The following is a 21,627-nucleotide window of genomic DNA, read 5'->3' on the forward strand; positions in this document are numbered from 1 at the left end:
GTGAGTATTCCAGAATATAAAAATCACATCACTCTTTCAAAAGGAGGATCACCTGCAGGCTTTCGCACAATTTTTTATGCTTACAACCACTCTGTTTAAAAGAAAACTTACAGGATGGCTGGCAATGAAGGAATTCGTTTTTAAACTAGGCATCTGGAAAAAGTGGTGAAGGAAGAAACACCACTTCATTTTTCTCAAAGAAACAAGACATCAATTCCACCATGAATATACCTATGAATTATCATTTATTACCTTTAAAGAAGAGTTTTTCTAACATGGTTTGGCAACCCTGTAGTAATTCTCCTGCAGGCTGCAGAATCATGTTCTTACTAATGGAAGGAGCCAGACAGTTATCAAGAAGCCTGCTTTTTTAACATGTTTGGATAATGAAGGTATAACACAAACTACATAGATGTGCTGGTGGTGCTACCACTCAGGCTACTTAGCTCTGAAGAATCTCTTATCGGTTTAAATTAAAGACTCTGCTGGAGTCTAGCACAGCGGGTGAGTCTACTGATTCACACCCAGCTCTTACAGCTTCAATGTTCTGTCCAGTGCAAGGAGACAATTGCCAAAATCATTTCAAACCAGCTGGCAGAGAGCCACTGTTCCATGAACTAGAGCAAGCCTCAAATGAAGCACTACTAGCCAAATTGATTTTGATAGGGCAGAGAATACACTAACAGTTTACGCTGACTGCAGGCAGTGAGCAAGTTGTAAACTCACCAGCAGAACTATGCAGAGATCAGTAAGTGAAATAGTGGTACCCAGAGTTTGGCCTGCCAGGACAGACAACCCTTCACTGCACCATCAAAGGCACAACCATGGTCTCCTACTAGATGAAGGCTGGTTCTATCATTTGAAAAGATATCAATTTTTCTGAGACATTTTGTCAACCTTCCTTAAAAACACTGAGAGAGCCTAAAATACCTCACAGAATCTACTGGTGGTGTAATCTACCTATATCCTCACACTCATTTTCCAACTAGCTTTAGAGATTGACATTTGTGCACGTGAGGGTTGTGTGAGCTGACACTGTGTACTTTTTCAGGTGGTTCAATCTCTTCCTCAGTTTAATAACAAAAACATTTTCAAAGTACACTGTCCACAGAGCCCAGCAAGGTAGATCACATAAGTAATTCTTTAATTTTACGTACCAAACATCCATGTGACTGGGTGTCTGCTACACTGCACAGTATTTTTTGTTCAGGTAAAAGATGACCTTTCATAGCAAAATGCATAATGTGATCAGATTTTTCTAATACAATGAACAGCAGTTAGACTGGAAGCTGCTTTTCATATACTGAATAAAAAATAAAATTCTTCTATACCTCTTTGCAATTTTTTCCCAATTCCCACTAAGCATCTTTCCTCACAACACCATTCTGCACTGAATGCTGCTAAGTGGAACACATGTAAAGGAAGCCAGTATTATGTCTTTGCCTGAGAAAAGATGAACCCATGAGCTGTGGATATAAAGGAAAGAGTGAACAGATGCCTACTTAAACTGAAAAGACATACAGAAAATACTCAGAGCAGTGGATCCCTGATCTCTCCATTTCAACAATGCAAATCATCTCCGCTATGTATGTGTGCAGTGATACAACATGAAGTGCTTCTATAGTAGGCTGTCATCATTCCAGGAAATTCTTCAGCAAGACTTTTTACATCAGGATTGGAAAGGTAACATCTGTAAGAAAGACCAGACAAAACCTCACCAAAGCACACCCCCACCAAAGAAAGAACATGTACCCAGGGAATCACCATTTTCCTTCAAAAGGGAGCAAATACCCTTTCTAATTCTGAACATGACAGAATTTTTCATTTTAAAATTATTATGCAAGAAGTAATTAAGTCATCTTTACAGAATGCTTTTGAAGAAAAGTGATATAAATAGTTTCCCAATCCCATTTCTCAGATGAAGAATCACAGAGTGTATTCAGGCAAAGGAAGGTTTTCAGGCTTCAGTTCAGTGCTTCTCCCTCAGCACAGCGCTGTCTTTAGAGAGAATTGATCAGCTGAAAACAAATGCAATGCAATACCCTTGATATTTATAAAATACAAAACGTGAAAACCTCTGATCCTCAGACTGTGAAACTTGCTTCGTGCAGACACCCCAGAGCAGAAGATACTTTTGCCACATCACTGCACCATGAGACAACCAGACATGTTTGTGGCAAACAGTTCATATGAATATCAGGCTCCCAGGTGCCTCATAGTATTTTTATAGCTTATATCACCAAGCTGTAGCATGGCAAACTTGCTTCATTGGATTTCAGTGGTTGCCCCTGCTCAGCCTCCCGTGTTGTTGTATTAGGAGTCAGCTAGATGGTGCTCACGGGGTGGCAGCCGATGTGCAAAGTTAGCACTGGGATTTCGCTCCGGGCCTCTTCCCCCGCCTCCGGCATCCCACACAATCTAAGCACGTTGTCACAAATGAAAAACCAGGACCTGGAGGAAAAGGATGAAGGAGGGAGGTGAAAAAACTGCATCTCAAATACTGTATGGGCGCAGATCCTTACAAAACCACATTGGCTTTCGAGGGCTGGGATGCAAGTATGAAACAGGCTCATTTTGTGCATATGAGCCAGCTCATTTTCTCCTACCTGGCAGCCTGAAAAGAGCACCATTCTGACAAATTAGGAAGAAATCATGTTGTTCAAGAGATGTGACAATTTGGAAGATGTTTTCCTCTGACAAATAGCAATGCTAACTATAAGACTCATTGTGGTCATATGTAGCATGTCTTCACGGATGTTTGAAGTTAGAATTAATTAGTCGCTTTTAGCAGTCTGTGAAGTTGCCTAGTTTTGTTGGATTAATTGCATTGCAGATAGTACCGTGTAAAGACACATTGCTCTAACTCCCAATAAATACGAAAAACTTGAAGTGCACAGGGATGGTTTCATGTGGACATACTGCTCAGGGATCCATTGATTGGCAGAATACTTATAAATTGTTAAATCCGAAGATCCCACATGGTCCCTTGGGCTGAAAGTTTGTATGAAAATTTCATTTCAAAACGACAAGCCTATATATGCACAGGAATAGTTTTCTAAATAAAACCCTAGATCATCTCTTATTCATCTTACATCTAAAATGCCCAGAGGCATAGCTCCATAAAAATTTTAAACTTTAAACAAAAGCTCCTTTTGAGTTGCAAGAAAACAAAACATTCTGAAAGCAACAGTTTATATTATTTATTGTGATGTTTACTTAGCAAGAGAGGCTGATGAGTTAATTCTCACTAGAAGTGCTGAATTACTTTAGGAACAGAAGCCCAATTAATTAGGGATCATTTGCTATTGATTTCACTGTACTACAGTGCAGATGCAGCATACCTGAATATATATGTACTCCTATACACAATACACCTCATAAATAATAATACACTTAGACCAGTTACTGCAGTCCTGATGACCTGTAATTCTCACTTCTAAGACTTTGATGTGAACACAATAAAAGCCAGAATGTTTCTTAACAGAGAACCATAAAAGCACAGAAGAGGCACTGCACACACTCCAGATCAAAGACAATAGCCAAATGAAGAGATAGGTTTAAAAAGCAGACAAAAGTGGAAATAAATACAATTGTATTGGAAATATCAATAGGAAAATGTCAAATTTACACATAAAGCTGGGAAATTTTAAATTAATTTAATAAATTTCATGAATTTAAATTAATTTAATTTATAAAGCACAAAACCTAAGCATGTAAACGATGGCTGAACTTCAAGCCCAGATTCACCTCTCTACTTCATTATGAGCACAGAAATTGAGCCCCAGAAACTTCCTCCCTATGATGAGCTTGCTGAATGGCCATCAAGAACCAGGGCATAATTTTTCTCTCTTGTTCTGGTTAGAGTTAACTTTTGAAGCCACTACGAGGGGCAGGGTCAAGACCCTGCGGTTATTCCCACCTCACACCATGCATGGGGGGATGGAAGGTGGTGGCATTTGTCCAGTTTTCCAGGGTGTGTGGTTAGGTAGTGCTCTGTGCTGTGTGGGGAGTAATCACATGTGAATTGTTCGCCTGTCGTACACTCTGATATTAGTATTGTTGTTGATACTCTTTGTTTTCTTGTCTCATTGTTTATAGTAAATTGTTCTTATATTTGTGCTTCCAAGTCTCCTCTCCATCCTGCCACAGGGGGAGGAGGCGAGGAGGGAAGTGAGTGAGCAGCACATGGTCTGGGTTGTTTCAGTGGGAACACTAGATTCAGGAATACCATTCCTAAACTAGGGCAGTGTGCTTGCCCACCCTGGAGACCAGCTGGAGCCCCATGTGTCCCCACTGTCAACAGCTTTTCCATACAAAGCCTTAAAAGACTATAACAAGACTTGGGGTACAGCTTTGGCTCAGTTCACAGGCAAGTTTCACTACAAGATTACTGCAGAAGAACAGATGTGTTGGACTCAGTTTCAAAAATTCAGTAACTGTGACCTGCATTGCCAGAATACTCTATGAAGAAATTCATAAAGTTCAGTATTCCTTTGGTACAACCATGTGTATTTGTAGACAGTGCACACAAAATGGTGCTGTCTGAAAGACAACTACAGGAGCAAGTTGTCTGATTACAATATTCAGATCTGCCTTTATTGAGTCCAACACCTGGAGGTATGCTCCTTCTGCTCCCTTTTAAAGCTAAACTTTGTCTCAGTCTGCTGCCTCTCTCCAATTGCGGACTGCTTTCTGCCTTGAAGCCCACACAGCAGTATCAAGCCCGTGACCTAACTTTTGTGTTTATCACTAAAAAGACCACTGGGCCATAAGATTCAATTTTTGCTAAAGGTTGCCAGGCTAACTACTAATTACTGTCTTGTGCAGCAGCTTCCTTCTCTTTCAGCTCTCACTGCTTGCACTGCCTTACATCTTATTTCCACATAGCCTAAAGAAATGACTGAAAGCACACCCATGATGTTCAGCCATATTCACAACTTGTGATGTCCTCCATATTGCACAGAACAGGAACACAGAAAATAAAATATTCGTCTTTACTCAGACTGTAACATTGAGCAAATTACTTGAACTGAGGCCTGAAAGTTATGAAAAATAATGCATAATGATATCAACTTTGAAAATATCTCTAAGTACCTCTATTATCTAAAGGAGAAGTTGTAATCCTATCTTATAGTTATGGCAAGGAGAACAGGACACTGAGAGCAGTGCTTGATATATCTGTAACCAGCATGCACCCAGGGCAGGAGGAGTGCAGAATGACTAAAACCAATCTGACTGACTCACCAGGAGAGCATCCTCCAAGGCCTGAGGTCAGGCTCCTCAAGAAGCAGCAGACGAATTAGCAAAGCTCCTAGATTTTTATGGCCAGGCATCAGTACTTCCAGGCAGAAAGTCTTTGAAAGCCTGTACAAAGGTGGGGGAAAAAAGGAAGAAAAAGGAAGCTCTTGGAACCTTTCACTTTTGCCCATTAAGCTCAGCTTCTTTAAGCTTAGACCCAGCAGAAGGACATGAGTTAACCACAGAAAATGGCCTTTACATTTCTTCTCCTGGTTACATTTCAGGTTTGCCTAGACAGATAGTAATGAGAATAAACTTGACTGAGTGAGGCCATTCTTCGGCCTCAGAAACAAAAGGACTCAAGGAAGTGATCAAATCTAGTAAGAAATGCATTTTAAATACTCACCAATTATTTAAAAGTAGACATTATGTGAAAATAATTATTCTAGATCTGAGGGCAGGTGTAGTAAATGTGAACATAAGATAGAAGGAGCTTGGTTTTCCAGCCTGGAGAAGCAAAGGCTGAGGGGAGCCAATTCTTGTCTTCAGCTGCCTTTAGGGGGGTTGTAGTTAAGAGAGTCAGAGTTCTCAGTATCTCACACTGAAAGAATGAGAGGTTAATGACTGCATTGGAGCAAGGGCAGTTATAAGTGGATGCAAAGAAAAACATTCTTCACTGTGAAGCTGGTCCACCACTGAAGCAAGTGCCCTGAGAGGTTAGAGGATCTCTGTCCTTGGAGATTTTCAAAAAGCTTAACCTTTACTACAATGTGGGACTCAAAAGTCAGAATAAGAGTTCAAACTGAAGATAAGACAATTTATGGATGTCTCCTGTTTCTGCTGCCACTGACATATTCGTCCTCTATCTTTCCTTGCTGTTTTTTACTATACTTGAGGGTGCCATGGGGGCATAAATGCAACTGTGAATGCAGACACTTCTCAATCCAGCTACCTGATTTTAATGTTTTGCATGTTTTAGCCTATTTTTTTTTCAGTGTATGCTGAAAGGATAACACAAAACTGAGAAAAATATATTTCTAGTGCCCTGGTTGAGAGGGTATAGGGTGCCTGACTTCCAGGGCATAAACACAGGTCTAGGACAAACTAGATTCAGAGAGACAGACTGCTGCACTTTATTTTTTGTTGTTGTTCTTTCCTATTAAAAATAAATAAAAACTCCCAAAGGTATAATTTTGAATAGACACAGCAGGAGCTCACTTCACTGAAAGCAAGATTCGAACCTTACCCACTGACATGCAATTATTCAACTCCCTCCATGTCCCCCATGCACAATCTGCACAGAGGCACCACAGCATCAATATGAAAATGCCCTGATATGCAGGTGCCCATGTCTGGAAAAGGATCCAGAGGTAAATGCCGGTGCAAGAGCAGGACAGGAGGCCCACACAACATGCACTGAGCACACTGAAGTATGCTGGGTGAGTGCTGGCTGCCTGCTGCAGTGGCTCACCTGCAGCAAGATCCTAGAGCAGGGCGGAACTGTCCCTTTAACATAGCTCATTCTTCAGTGTTTGCAAACAGAAAAATCATGGGGATAAAGTCCAGGTCGGCAATGCAAGTAAAAGGGGGAGAAGGGAAAAAAAAGAAAAAAATTAGTGGTAGGAAAATGCTGAAATGAATCCCAAGGATAGCAGTGCTGGAGAAACACCTTGAACCTGAGCAGATGCATACTAACAGACTTGTTGCTGAAGTTTTAAAATTATGTCCTTACTTGTTATGGGTTTTTTACTTGCAAAATTTATGTATCACCTCTCTTAGCTTGTTACAGCTCCCCTGCGGGGCTGTCACACTACACCCCACCTTGTATTGTATCTACCCCTCCCTTTTTTCTTTGTGCCTCCCGAAGGCTTTTTGTTCCCCAAACGAGTCATCAAACCTGATGCTGAGCATGTTATTTTTTCTTCCCAGGCTGGGCAACAGCCTCCCCTCCCTTGGGGGGCCCCTGGGACCAGGACATGACAGCAGCCTCCCCCCACGGGAAATCTCTGGGATGAGCAAGCTCCCATGCGGCCTACTCTTTCCACTGACACAGTAGGAACTAAGAGAAACATGTCTGGGCTTGCCTTGCCAGTCCAAGCCAGGCGGCCCTGTATAGGATTTTCCTTTGCTTTAGGCCAGAGCAGCAGAGCAAGGGCTGCAGCCAGCCCTGCCCCTGTCCCAATTCCATTGGTTAATGCCCCTGTCTATCCCCAGTTCCTGGTTTTCTATCGGTTGTTACCTTAGACCCTTCCCCTTCCTAAGTTTTCACCCAATGCAGTCCCAGATCTTTCACCTTCCTCCAGAGATCTTATAAAACCTTGGGTATTGTCCCAATAAACACTCCCTTTACCTGGACTTGTCTACCTTCTCTGCGCCCCCTTGGACAAGGGGAAGGCAGAGACTCCTCCCTTCCTTCCAGTGCTGCATAGTTAGCTTCTGCACAGTGTAAACTCATAACTGTTTTTATTATTATCTTATTAACTGTGTTAATAAACAATGTAAACACACTCAATAATCCCAACAGTCTATAAATTCAATACATAAACAACAGTTACTCAAGGTTGCTTAATAATTCATTTCACCCAGTTTCAGAATAACTTCCGAAAGAAATAAATAACAAAAGACCAGGAAAAAAAACCCCAAAACCCAGAACACCACTGTGCGTGCTGTGAACTCCTGTTCCTGTGGAGTCTTTAATGTTTTGGAACATGATATACAGTAGACATAGTTTATGAAGTTTTTCATATTTTTGTTTTGTTTTACATGTGTTCCTGTCCAACTGAATTTTTGTCAAAGCAAATCTCAATTTTTTGGGAGTGAAAAATGCTTCTGGTAGCAAGCAAGGAAAATATGACTGTGGAGAAGTTGTCATGTGCAGGTTATACAGTAGCTAGGACACATCCAGTCTGCTGGGCATTCATGCCCTCTGAGATTGGGCACTGAAATGGGCACTTCGAACTCTGAGCATAGGAAACCTCTCTGCAAACTCCAGCTGCGCTTAATCAATCCGTGGGCAAACCCAGTACATTCACTCAAGATTTTGCTCACCTCAGACCTTGCTTGTGACACCACTGACTGTACAAATGCCCTTGACCTTGATATTTATTTTTCTTTTTGAAATTGTACAATTGCCTATGTCCTGAAAAATATGGTAAGGACACAAATAAGGAAAGTCTGATGTGTATTTTTTTCTTAAACATTCACCACAACCACACCTTTTATCCTCACAGCAAATCATTTTACAGTCAGAGTTTGTCATTTTCGATGAAGAAGATGCAAGTTTTCAGTCACTTGAAATTGTTTCAGCTTTTCCAAGTATAACTTCTAGGTGCAAAGTAGCTGTACAGCATCACATATTTTATGGGAAATGTATTAAGCTGGTGGTGCTCATTCGGAGTGAACATAGGTTACTACCCTAAGACAAGGTGAAATTAATAAGAAATGGAAGAAAAAGTAATAGCAGTGTGAGGCGTTGGTTCTCTTACCCCTTACAGTTCAGTTTAGGCACAGTGATTATTGATTTAATTTCACAGCACAGGCTCAAATTGATAAAAGCATAGGATAACATACACATAACAAGGGAAATAACAGAAAAATAAGAAAATAGTTTTCTTAAACTAATTTTATTTTGCTACTATATTGTTGCTCACATTGATCCTTTTTATTTATTAACAAATAGTAAAGCAGATTTTGATAAGATGGAGGAAAAGAAAAATTTGGAAATTTTAACACTGTGTATAGCTGAAAAGTTTCTTTTGAAACTTCACAAGAAAACTATTGAACAAACTCTTTCTCTTACAAGTTTTTGCTTTCCATGGAAGAGAGTAGATGTTATTTTAAACTGAAAAATGTAAAGGTGGAATGGTGAAAAAAGATTAAAAAACAAACAGTATTTTTGAAATGTAAGTTATTGTAACACAACACCTCATATAAGTGGTATTTTGGATAGTTCCTATTTCTTTTCCATCTGTGCCCCTGCAGTGAGCTTCCCAGTTGAACATTATATCCCATCACATATGGGAATCCTTGGCAGCTCCCTGGGCTGCAAGAACTCCAATCAAACAGTCCTGTGGTTCAAGGAAAAATAATGAACCATACATCAGAACAGTAATACTGTAAGGTACTATGGAAAACTTTCAAGGCTCAAATTTTGCATAATTTTGCTTTATTTTGTTCTTAAATAAAAGAGACAAGGAGCAAAAAGAGGCATTTTCTATCAGTAGCAGGCAGTAGTCAGTCCTTTTTTATTGCTTCTTTGGTAGCGTGGAGCCCTGCGCCACAGGTTGGGAGATAGGATCTGTACCTGGAAAAGACATAAATGTTTACAAACTGAAAACCTATCGCAGACCAGTTTCCCATTCAGTCTGTTACAAATCAGCAGTTTCCCAGTGTTTACCTGTGTACTCAGCAGCAATTGGTGCAGTATGATTCCAGGAGGAAGATGAGACACTGAGGCTGGTGAAGCATTATGGCAGCAGGATTGCCTTCCTGGCACCTACACAGATACTTGGCTTTGGCTTAGATCCTAAAGCTTTACATCAACACCAATTCCCAAGTTTTGAAAGATGTGCTCTTTCAAGCACAGGTGCAAAAATAGACATTTAAAAAATTACTGTCATGCCTCAATGGAGAATATTTTACGAGCTAACAAGTTTCATTTAGCATTTTTTATTTAAGTTGTCCATAAACCCTCTCCCTACAGGAGGAAGGACCAATGGCCCCATAAAATTTTCTACAAACTACTTAAAGTGTGATTTGGAAATTGTCAAAATTCTGGCACTCAGTGTAAACACTGCCATATATTTGGAATTTCTTTTCATTCAAATTCAGTACTACAGCCTCAATGAACTTGCCTCAAATAACAACAACACAGAGCAGCTCCCCCAGGGTGTAGATAATACATGTAATCACCACAGCCTCTGCCTATTCAAGTTAACACTTCTTAACAACAGATGTAATCTTCAGTGAGACCAAGCTTTACAAATTGCTGCTAATATGAATCACGCTTAACTTGTCCAAGTATCTCTTCTAAAGAGCTTATGTTTTCCCTGGAGGTATTTAAATTAGGAATCCTTAACTGCTAATTGAATATGAACTTGGATAACTGAGCAGGTCATCTTTGCTTCTGAAATAGAGGATGAAGAACTGCACTGTCCAGGCTAAGTGAAGTGAACATTTCTGATTTACATTGCATAAAACTTCATGATACGGGAGAGGTTTTTAAGGGCAATATTTCAACAGATCTTAGGGTGAGGAATATCAGGTGATGCTTTCAGACCTCTCCCAACAGCTCAAGGTCACTGCCACAAAATGAGTTAAGTCACTACCTACATTTTCATTGCTCAGGCATGTGACAAATTAGGAAGTACTTCAGTTAGAGTGTTTTTAAATGCACTAAGTATATGCTGCATTCAAACATCATTAAGACAGTAAAACAAATCTGACAAAAGACAGGGATTTATCTATTGCCTGTTGGACAAACTTTCAGAACAAAGCTCATTGCTTTTAGTCCACCAGATCATTGTCACATGTCAGTGCAGGTATTGGAGTTGGTCTAATATTTGAGAAGTCTTGCAAAGCAGCAAACATTTACATCTTCTAAGAATTTTGCAGACAATTCAAATTCTACTACAGTATTTTTATACAATGATTATGATTCAAAAAGTCATTTTGCACTGTTAATTGCATTCTATTTTGGTGTAGTAAATTTTGAAATATATATATTTAACCAGCCAAAACTACTTAATCAGCACATAAACGTACATTGAAACAAAAGCTGTGAGTACATTTATCCAGTTAGGTATGAATATTGCCATAACAGATCAAATAAAGGGTGTGGAAATGGGGCAGCAAGGAAGAAAAATCATACAAACCATCACTCATCCCATAAATGCAGAAAAAGAAAAGCACAATATTAACATGAAACTCATTATGTTCTATTTTTGTGTGTGTGTGTTAAATAATAGCTTTGTTGCAAAAGCAAGTTTCTCTTCTTTGAATGCAGAGATAACTGTGAATGCACACTGGGGAATACTGAGGGTATGCTTCCAGCTAGAGTTAGACTTTCAGCATAGTAGTCATTGTTTCCACACAATTCAAACTAAACCCCGTCTTGTTCCCCATATCACCACCACTTTTCCTTAATACAGGAACTTTTTTTTCAGATATATTGATACATTTCAGTTTTATTTTTCTATAACACAGTATGTGACATACATGTACTTGGTAATTGTGGAGTTTCTGGATATCTTTTTAGCATCCCACCTTATCTTGTAGCAAGACACTACAATCAAGAGTAGTAAATATGGTATTTCCTCATATATTTAAGATAAGACATGGAAGACTGCGCACAAGCTATACGTGTGGTTGCTTCACAAACCCTTACCAAAAGGTGACCTTCTGGCACCTGTGATGGAAAAGGGTAGGTTTGGCAGGGGGGGAATTACTGGGATTCAAAGAAACAGAAGGGAGAGAATTAAGAAAGCAGGGTTTGGTACTTCAACCCCAGCACCACAACAGCAGCCAGTGCACAGACTCTTGTAAAGATAAGCTCTTTGAGGTGGAAATGGGGCACCTTTTGCTAAGGGCTTGAACACACTGTGCCAGGTCACAGTGGCTTTCTGAGTTGCACTTTGTTCAACCAACTTTATTACAAGACGGGCAAAAAGGATTCACCTTGCAAGGGGTGAAGTAAAAAGCAAAACATAAGGCAACTTAAAAGAAGATCTGTCCTCAAAAAAACTATATTTGTTTTTAAAGCTACTTTGTTCTCCTTTGAGGTTTTGTAAAACAAAACCTTTAAAATGCAAATACTTCCAGTACTGCTTGCTTGAAGGGACGGTATTTTGGCAACAGAAGGTACGTCCCACTGCCCTGGCTGTTCAGGACTGTCCCTGGATCAGGATACCACTCTGCTGGTACCTTAAGACTGCCTGGATTGGTCAGCAGTAGGAACTGGGCAGCCCAGGGAGAAAATGGCTTTGGGAAACTGAAAAAAAGCCTGAAAAGGGGGCAAGTGAGAACTGTGATCTCACAGTGGCACATGTCTTTAATCTGGTGAGGGACTCCCCCAAGACCTAGACCCAGTCAGGCCATGACTTAAAAACTGTGAAGTTCCCAGAAAGTGGGGAAATCTGCCACCTTCACGTTCCTTGTAACAACAGAGCATAATTCCCCCACATTTGGTAACTTTGCAGGCACAGAGAACTGTACAAGGCAGCAGTTTTCACTGAGCAGAAAGTTTTCTGCCTCTACATAACCCACAGTCATACATATTCTTGAATGCTCTTTCGAACCACTCTGTCTATTAATAAATTATTTACTGCAGGCATGACTGTTTCATTCTATGTAATACTGTAGTTGCCCAACACGTTCCATTTTGGATGTGTTTTCAGCTGCCAATGGCTTTGCCAAAACTGTGTTCTGTAGCACTGTCTGCCTCAAGCTAATTAGTTCAGCAGACTACGTTATAAAAGTACAACACACCACGCACCTACAGAGCTTTGGCAAGATTAGAAGAAATTGTAAATGATGAATTGAAAAAATTTCAGTTATCCATGTCATGCTTTGATGAAGGAATCTGAAATACAGCAGGACATAGGATTTGTGTTAAAAATGGACTCACTGCTATTGTTGCAAAAGTCTGTACCACATCAACAACCTTAAAAGATTTTGTATATTTTTCCTTACCAACCCTATCAACATGCTTATTCTTAGGAAAAGCTACCTACAGTTTGGCACCTCAAGTCTCAGAGATGGGATACTGCATCTTAGCCTGTGGGCATGAAATTGTCAGAGGAGATTTCATCTTGTGCTCTTCTGATTAGATTTCTTCTGGACTGGGGCAGCAGAGAGGAGGACAACAGGGACATCTCAGTGTCAGCAGAAACAAAACAGATGGGCAAGGGCTGACACTGGGGACACACTGAACAATTCGGGAAGCAGAGCCTTACAACTAACAACTAGGAAGAGAGAGGAACTAGGAGAGTGGAGGAAAGGTGTGACAAGTTGTTCAGTGGCCATCAGGAGACAGATTGGGAAAGAAGTGGAAAACAGGAAGGAACAGAATATCTGGAAGCAAATGGCTGGTGGATAAATTGAAATGAGGAAGTGTGTGGAGCCCAGGAGAGAGGGCTCTGCCTGTTAGGACTGAGAACAAAGACATGGGCACATTTGCAGTATATTTTCGCATGGGACTCCCATAGCACAGAGATCCTCTAGTGAGCAGTGTACAAGCCATGAACTGACCGAGACAGAAGTAGAAATAAAAACAGGATTGAATTGTGCATTGCAATTATGCTACAGCTATTACCTACACTGATAAGGTGGCACTGCCAGGAGGCTGGAGTCTGTGTGCAATGCCCACAGATTCTTGGTGGTATCTGCTTCTAGGCCCTGGTGTCTGATCTAAGGGTCAGAAGCTTGCTTCTGCCATCCAGCTCCTCTACATCTTCCCTCTCTGCCCAAACACTTATGTTAGATGGATTCTTGTGGAAATCACTTGCATTTTTGAAGCTTTAATGTTGCTCAGATGCTGGAGGTGGATTATAAAGAGAGAAGGACTGGTTAAAGTGTTTTGAGGTGTGGGAAGAAGGAAGTTGCTAAGAGAAAAGACTAATTTGGGCTCCTAAATGTCTCATTACTTGCTCATGCATATTCCTAGTCCAAGGTTGAGAAAGAAATCCCTGCATATCCAGCCCTGACAGCAACTTAAAACCTGGATTCTACATTATTTCTTTCTTTCTCAGCAAGGAGGCAGGAGACCTCAGGGTGTAACTTCAGCTATCCACACACGTGTTGAGAAAGATGCTCCTGCATGCTCACATTTCTGGTTATGCATGCACAGTAATAAATAGGTTCTTATGTCCTTTATCCTCTCAGGAAAAATGAGCACAGCTAAAAACTGTCAGAGCCTTGACTGCAATCATTTAGTACTCAGACAGCATATCTGAAAGAATATGGTAAGTAAGAACTGAGAAAAGACGTAACTTGCTCCAAAGAAATAAGATTCTTCATTTCCCTCCCACCTCCCCCTGTCACCCGTTTCATGGAGCAAGTGAGTAAAAAAATCATGATCCAGAGAGTAAGGCTGGCTGAGGGGCTCCTAGGTCCACTGCAGGCACGCTATGGTTCGAACCATAGCTCTTGCTCAGCACTGACAGCTGAAACCTCATCTTTGTAATCTATGTCCTGGTTGTGTAGTTCTCTGCTCCAATTATTCTTCCTGTGTCTCTCCTCCCAGCCTGGAACAGGTTTCCTAAGTGCTGAGACCACTGGAATGGGGAAGATTTATGGAGTTAGTCAATGCTGGTTGCGTTCTGCAGAATTTTGAATAAGAAACAAAAGACTATTTGAATCTTAGGAGGGAAATTTCCCTCTGCATTGAGTATTACATGTTTCCCAGTGCAATGAGGTTAAAGGATTAAGTAACTTTCCCTAAATATAGAATGTATCACACCCAATCACACACACACACTGCTACCTTCTTTAAGTGAAGCATCTAAAGAGGAAAATGAGATTACAAATTTAGGAGTATAATGAGATCAAGTTAAATTCATAACATTTACCCACCTAGGCACAATCTATGTCATTAGAAAAGATTAATTTTTTGTTGCAGTTTCTGATCTCATTACACCTTTTGTCACAAGAATGATTTATCAGAATTTCAATACTTAATGATACACATTTTCTATATTTACTTGAATTCTCCAGTATTTTATATTTTCATTAGCTGGTATCCACTCACTCATGCCTACCACTTAGCACAGCTATAGAGAGACCAACCAACCAAATCACACAATATTGAGAAGGTCGAACATTACTATGTCTTAGAGAATTCTATCCACAAAGTATTAAAACTTTGACTCCTTATTTATGTGACAACAAAAGTAAAAAAAAAGTAGAAGGCACCGTAAAATGATCGCATTATTACCAGGCATCCTTGGGAAACTGAGGAATTGCAAACCCCTCAACATTATCTTTACAGCTTAACATAAATTCTTTTTATTCTTTAGGTACTGTATCTGTCATATGAAGTTTCTGCATCTCTCACCAGAAAGACCATGGTCTATTCACTACTTTTGATGTTTTTAAATACAAATATTTAAGAAGCTTTTAAGGAATACTTATAAGCATTTTTGGTTTTAATCACAGTGCTCTTTTAGCTAAATTGTAAAGAAATTTAGACAGGAAACAAAAATTTGAGAAAATCAAGCTAAGGATTATTATTACTGACTTCTCCCTTCCACCAAGAGAGATAAGAGAATTATGGCCTTGCTCTCAAAGTCAATGGAAAGAACCTGTTTGAGCTCAGTAGCTGTGCCACTATACTGGGTCATACTTTTAGAATGACTGTGAGCGCAGGCTGTTCTGCAGTACATCCACCATGCTGTTACCCCTAAAGGCACCCATGTCCACATGGCAAAATGTATGTCCTGCCAACCACATAGTGCCCTACCTATTTTCCACAGCCCAGGATTCCTAAGAGATCAGGTATATACTGCAGAGATACCTCAAAATCAGCAGTTACCTCCCCAGGCCCAGGTTCAGTCATGTGTCTGATGTGCTCCTTGCCTTACTGCTCTGTACCCAATGCTGTTTGTTGCTGAAAATGTCTCTGGCTTACATGAAAGCTAGACTCAAAGAGCACAAGTACAGTTGGGAGCTTCAAGACTAGAACTGTCCCAGAGCTAGCAGTCATGGCCCACTGTTGCCACCCACTGACTCCGGTGGGTTCAGAAGAACCACGTGACACCAGACTCAGAGGTCAAACAACAACAAGCCCAGCATCTCACCCAGAAGGGGCTTTGGACTTTACCTTATAAGTACATGTTTCTAACCTTAGCCTATGGAGTCAGATGTGTTGTGCCTGGGGCGGGGATATCTCAGGTTATAAATGTTGTCTAATTTGAATAAAGTTGGGATTTGCCTGAACACCATATTGGTGTGTGCGGTCTCCTTTGGACCCATCCGCAATATTTGGTGACCCCCTGACGTGATGTTTGGGGACACAGAAGCCAGCTGTGGACAGATCCAGAACCTTAGTGGCAACCCCTGAGAGTTGCTGGTGTGCTGAATTTTGGGCACTTGTGTGTAGCAACTCCTGAGAGTTGCTGGGCCCTGAGAACTTCAGGTGCTTTTTTTGTGTAGCAGCCTGAGAGCTGCTGGGAGACCGTGGCCACGGAACACGGAACACGGAAGACTCTGACCGGTGAGTCAGGGTAAAAAAGCATGGGAAATTCAGAATCGGTAAAGAAGCCCAAGCTGCTTGAAAGCTTCGAGAAAATAGCCCATATTATGGGGCATAAGATAGATAAGCCAGCGCTAGAAAGACTTTTATTTTGGTGTCAGAAAAATGGACACAACCCATGCCAGCCATGCATTTTGTATGGAGGCATGGGATAAAATAGGGGCAGATCTGTGGGAGGCGATCCAAGCTGCTTCCAGAGATGCCTTAGAATTAGCTCCGACATATAAAGCCGTTAGAATGATGCTGTCTCAGCTTCACGGCAATACAGGAGCCGCCGGGGCTTACGAAAGCCTCCAGCCAAGACAAACATGGGGAGGAAGTTTTTCTCTGTGGAGCAGCTTCCCCCCGCTGCTTTCTGCACCGCTGATGAGCACGCCGCTCGCCGGAGCCACACCACCACCCTATGACTACTGAGAAGCCATCTTTGCACCGCAAATGAGCCCAGAGCCTACATTGTACCTGAATATGCCACCGATCGGCACGGCAAGAGGAGCGGCGGGACCAGAACAGTCACTCTGGAACCAGAGCATCCCCACGAGACCATACCAGAGCGTGAGTGACCTTTTATTATATCCTGGGTCCGAGAAAACGCGAGGAGAAATGCTTTCTATGGCGGCTTGTGAGGATCAAAAGCCCTCGGCCGAGAGAAAGATGAGGGAAGGGGGACAAAATCTTGCCCCGTGGAGCGGTTTTCTTCCTGTGCATCTCCCCTCGGTGCCGCCAATGCCCTGCGGGTACCTCGGGGCTGGGGTTGCCCCGCCGCCGTGCTCCCCACTGCCCGCAGGACTGGAGCCGCTCCGTTGCCACTGGAGACTGCTGTGGGAAGCAGCCCAGCGGGACTGGAGCGCGTGCCATAACCACGTGGCCAGGAGAACAAAGTGACCACGTGGTTGGGAAGCCCGCGAAAAGTCACCACGTGGCAGAGACCCGGCTTCCAAACAAAGAACCTGCGCGCACATCCAGCTGCGTGGGCCCAGGACTTCCCAACCCCCCTCCCTACTGCATGCCTATCAAGGCGCATGCGTGGGACACGGGGCCCCCACAGCCTGCCGAGAGAGGGACCGGCCCCGGGCCGGCCCGGCGGGAGGAGAGCCACGCCGGGGGCGGATCCAGCTGTCAATCAAACACAGTTCCCACGCCACACCCATCAGTTCTCACGCTGATGGCTATGCCTACTGCCTGCACCGAGTCTGGAAGACACCAAGCGCAGACAGCAGAGGATTACATGCTGGCTGTGAGGGATGGCGTGGGGGTAGGAGGAGTTCTACCACAAGTTCTGGGGAGAAAGCTAACCCCCCGATCTGAAAATAATTCTTTTTCTGAGCTGTCTTCCCTACAGGTGCCAGCAGATCCTGCCAATGGAGCCACTCCAGCCACAGTAGCAACAGTTTGCAGCGAAGAAGTGCTGTTTCTTAAAGAGACAAGCAGCTTAACATCAGAAGTGCATTCCATTCCAGCACAATTGGCCAAGCAAGATGCAATGCCTGAGGCTACTCCGTTACCTTCTTTCACTGCAGTGAAGCAAGAAAAGACACAACTATATCAACGCTTAGTGAACAAGCTGCATCAAGCTATAACCTCAGAAGCAGAACTGGAAAACCACGAGAAGAAGTTCATGTTCCACCTGATGGCACTTGAGAATGCCAGGCAAAGGACCATTTCAGAAATGCTTGAGATGGCTAGCAAAGTCAACCAGCACAGCCAAACTCAGGCTGTGGCAGAAGCTTTCATAGCTATTGTCAAGCCAGATGGAAAGCATCTTGCCACCATGGTACTAAAGGTGGTTAAATCCAGAACATGTCTAAGTATATCTCTTGCCTTTGCGTCTTGTTGCTGTTACTAACCAAGAAGTATGGATAATGTTTTCTCAACAGGCAGATTTGGAAAGTTTCTGCTCAGGTAACATCGTTAGAGAAGGAGAACCAAACAGAGTGTGCCTTATAGGAGTGCCTTATTATAACATCAAAGATTTTATTTCTTTTGGCATTGAAGAAGCAAAAGTGTCTATTAAAGATCATTTAAGGTGTGCGAAAACTGGTAAGAAACATCCCGGCTCTGCTAATCACACAGGTGCTTGTATCAGGGAAGCCACTGCAAAGGTCATGTGGCAGTTAAATACCTCAATAGAGAGGGAACCCCAAGAGCTAAAGTTAGTGGGGTCACTTCCTGGTAATGAGTCATGTGTTGAGTTTCAACCTGTGTATTCTAGTGTATCAGAATGGTCAAAGAAACACTGGTCACAGCAATATTTTCCTGTGAGAAGCTCAGATGTCACTCCTCATAATAAGAGTTATACCAATAGCAGTTGGTGTTGGAATGTTATTGGTTCACAAAATACAGGTTACCCAGAAACGAGACTGGTTCACACCAAAGGCAACCAGAGAAGAGCATTGCCTTTTGGATATTTGTCCTAGTTCAGCAGGAGGGACCAGCTAACCCTGTGTGGGGGTGATCAAAGCTGTGTATTCTACCCCCTCTATTCATTCCCTAAGGACAATGAGCCATTAGCAGCAACTGCCCAGGCAGCCATTATCACCTTCACACCCAGCCTGAGGGGGGCGGAGCTGCTAATGGGCCATCAACAGTTCAATACCCCCTGGCTCCCAGTATTAATCACCCATTGTGTGAGTCCCCGCCCAGGGGGAGGGACTGGGTCCTCCCTGAGGGTACATAAGTGGTGGGTAAGAAGACCTCAGGAACTTCTCGTCGGATCCAGAGGAGCAGCAGGACCTCAACAGGAGGAGATCACTGCTCTCGCCCAGACCACAGCCCTCGCCTGCACCAACAGGTTTTTCATTTCCTTTTGCTCTGGACTTGGGGGAACCACAGGGGTCTCAGCACAAGGGCAAACAAACTCTCTTGGGTTTGTGCCCCAGGACACTGGATTATACTGCTGGGGTTTTGTGATTTGAAAGCAATTTCCCTTTTGTGTCAGTGTTGTTATTGTAATATTATTATTAAATTTTAGCTCTGACTTATAATCTCTCTCGTGGTGAGTTCATTTCCCCTGCTGGTTCGCCTTTAAACCAGCACATCTTTTGGTGCCCAACGTGGGGCCACGAGAGAGAAGTCAGAATTACAATTTCATTTTGTGTATTTGGATACAGAAACTCCCTGACTACCATGTTGCTTGATGTATTCATGTGGATGGTGTATCTGGGCCTGTTCATATTTCAACACATGGGGAACCATGTGCCTATTTTGATGCTCTCTTTAATACCAGGGAGAAGGATCAAAATTGCTTTATTAATATACTATGTTTATGTTGTCATAACATCAGAAGCAGTGAATTTCATTGTGAATGTATATTCAGTCTGGTCTGCCTGTCCTGGTTTGGGTTGTTACCTCTGGGGTCTAATTAAAAATAGCACCCAGACTCTGGGGAAAACAGTCGGAGATGGTTACTTCCACCTTTTCACCTCTGCTACAACAATCATTGAAAATATTGAGCTTCCTTTTGATGTTAGGGACAGCATAATCTTACTGATAGTGCTGTTAGTGTTGCTTTGTCTCCTCTGTACTGTATACACCATGTTTAAGGCCAGAACTGGGCTTTCTAAGGAGACTTGCTGGAGGCCTGCCCTGGGAGCGGATGATGTTGAGTGGCACGGGAAGTGGGAAGATATGGGCCAGTATTTGGAGACCTTCTCTCCTCAAATGATCTGGAAATTCACCCCGGAACAACTGCAGGACCCTGCCAAAATGCTAAGCTATGTGAAAGGAAGATGCTCTGGCAGCCCCAGAGATGTGCAGCTCACAGCAACCTGCTGGGCCCTGGCCACTGCCTACTGCACACTGCTTGGTGTGGTACAGCATCATCAGGAGGAGGAGAAAAGGAGCAAATCCACAGGCACCATGTCCACCCAAACCACGGCTGAGTCAGAGACGGAAAGAGATACATCAACCAGCACCATGTCCACCCAAACCATGGCTGAGTCAGAGAGGAGAAGAGATACATTAACCAGCACCATGTCCACCCAAACCATGGCTGAGTCAGAGAGGAGAAGAGATACATTAACCAGCACCATGTCCACCCAAACCATGGCTGAGTCAGAGAGGAGAAGAGATACATCAACCAGCACCATGTCCACCCAAACCATGGCTGAGTCAGAGAGGAGAAGAGATACATCAACCAGCACCATGTCCACCCAAACCATGGCTGAGTCAGAGAGGAGAAGAGATACATCAACCAGCACCATGTCCACCCAAACCATGGCTGAGTCAGAGAGAAAGGGAAACAAATCAACCAGCACCATGTCCACACAAACCATGGAGGAGCCAGAAGGACAACAGAAACCAATAGCAGTTGCCCCTGTCCAGAAAAGAAAATCAAAGACCAAATCAGTTCGTATAGTGCATGACGAGGAAGAGTCAGGACCTTCATCTCAAGCAGAAGAAATGGAGCCAGAAATAATCACCCGGTCCCTATCCCTGGGAGAGCTGCGTGAGCTCCGGAGAGAGTTCACATGACAGGCAAATGAGTCCATCTTGACCTGGCTACTTCGAATCTGGGATGCTGCAGCCAATGATACAATTCTAGATGGGAGTGAGGCAAAGCAGCTGGGATCCCTTTCTCGAGATGTTGTCATTGATCAGGGCACTGGAAAAAGACAGGAAACTCTCAGCCTCTGGTGGCGACTGTTGTCAAGTGTGAGAGAGAGATATCTTTGTAAGGAGGACCTCCACGTACAGCAAGGACAGTGGAACACGATGGAACAAGGTATCCGGTGCTTAAGGGAATTAGCCGTACTGGAGATAATCTTTTCAGAGGATGAGAGATTCCCTAAAAGTCCAGATGGTGTCCAGTGCACATCCCAGATGTGGTTAAAATTTGCACGACTTGGGCCAGAAATGTATTCTCACTACCTTGCAACATTGCAGTGGAGAGAGGGAGAAGACAAGGTGGGTGCACTGGTCAGTAAACTCAGGATTTATGAAGACACTGTCACTGCTCCATTACGAGCCCACGTCTCAGCTGTGGAAACAAAACTGGCTGAACTGGAAGAGAAGATTAAGGAAGGACTCTTCCATATCTCTCCAGAGCAAACAAGAGTCTCTGCCATCAGAAGCAGGCGTCTTCCAGCTAAGGAGAAAGGGTACACTTCACGTGGCAATCTGTGGTTTTATCTCCATGAGCATGG

This window comes from Pithys albifrons, chromosome 2 (genome assembly GCF_047495875.1).
Source record: "Pithys albifrons albifrons isolate INPA30051 chromosome 2, PitAlb_v1, whole genome shotgun sequence".
NCBI classification, from domain to species: domain Eukaryota; kingdom Metazoa; phylum Chordata; class Aves; order Passeriformes; family Thamnophilidae; genus Pithys; species Pithys albifrons.